Genomic DNA, 1,609 nt, shown 5'->3' with positions numbered 1-1,609 from the left:
AGCTCTGGGCCGGGTCTGTCTCCCCCTCCGCCCCCTTGGTCCCTCCTCCTCCTCTGTCTCCTCCCCCCTCTCCCACCCCCAACCAAAGCTGCCTCTGTCTTCCATTTCTTCCCTCCTCGCCTTGTGGTGGGCTGTCCTGACCAGATTCACAAACCTGGCTGCCTCATGGGTTCTGGGGCTAGTGCCTAAATAGACTCATGGAGTGCCAGGGCTGGAAGGGCCAGCAGGGATCACCTAGAACAACCTCCCTCTTGTTCAGAGGGGAACAGAGGCCTGGAGGGGGCAAGGGAATACCCAAGGGCCCCCAGGGGCAGAGCCAGGCCCAAGTGTCTTAACTTAATGACCAGTGATCTTAACTAGAACCTTCCCTAACATTAGGCAATGTTGAGAAGGGCCAAGCAATTCAAGGGGGGGTGTATCTGTGACAAAGGCAAGGCCAGGACTGGCCTCTGTACAGACCAGAGAAGCTGCCACTGGTGGCATCCTTGCTGATGATTTGGGATATGGTCTAAAAATAACCACTCTAACTCTAGTTGCCCCACTAATAGTCATGTAAGAGATTAGCTTTCTAGCTGGGGGGTCTGTGTCATCAGTACAGAACAGATAAGATGACTGATGATATTGATAATCATAGAAGTTAACAGTAGCCAAGGTTTACTGAGGTCTTAATCTTCACAGCAATCCCTGACTTAGGTATTGTTACGATGCCCATTCTAATGAATAAGGAAACAGAGGCTTCAAAGAGGATAAGCCACTAGCCCACGATCACTTGGGTCAAAGTGGTATAGGCAAGTTTAAACCAAGACATTCCACTTGGTTCATACTTGTGCTACATGAACTTCTCTGTGCAGCAGGTCTTGGGTGAATATTTACTACATGCTTAGCACTCCAGGAGTATAAGAATTAGTATCTGGTCCTTTTCCTCAAGGAGCTTTGGATCTTGCTGAGAGGACATACCTGATGGATACACAGTGGTACAGATTCTAAGGCTTATCCCAGGGGCCCAGAGTGGCGGGAATGCCAGATTGGAGCAGGCAGGGAAGGCTTCCTAGAAGACGTGGATCTTGAAACATGGATTGGGTTTGAATCACATGGAAAGGGAGAAGGCAGAGAACATTCTCCTAAACTCCTGCACAGCATGGCCTCTGCCTCTCTTGCCATCCATCCTCTCCTCCTTGCTCACTCTACTCCAGCCGCACCACCTTCCTTTCAGCTCCTCAGCACCCCCCACATGATTCCCACCCCAGGATCTTTGCACTTGCTCTTACCTCTGGCAGGGACACTCTTCCATTTGTTTTTCCTGTGCCTGCGATTTTCTCATCCTTCAGGTCTCTGTCCTGTCATCTCCTAAAAGAGGACCTCCCTGACCACCCAACTTAAATCAATCTCCTTGCCTCTCGTACAAACATAGTTTGACACGATACTGTTTTATTTCCTTCCCAGCACTTATGATCAGAAACTATTTGTCTCCCCCACTAGATAAAAGCTCCTTGAGAGCGGGGGCTTCACGTGTCTTGTTCACTGCAGTGCGCCGAGTGTCTAAAACCGTGGCCAGCACAGCGTTGGTTCGCAATCACTGGGAACGTTGTTTTTGAATAGGGCTCCAGCC

This window comes from Hipposideros armiger, unplaced genomic scaffold (assembly GCF_001890085.2).
Source record: "Hipposideros armiger isolate ML-2016 unplaced genomic scaffold, ASM189008v1 scaffold_725, whole genome shotgun sequence".
Classification (NCBI taxonomy): Eukaryota; Metazoa; Chordata; class Mammalia; order Chiroptera; family Hipposideridae; genus Hipposideros; species Hipposideros armiger.
The sequence above is the reverse complement of the archived record's forward strand: the minus strand, read 5'-3'. Positions refer to the sequence as shown.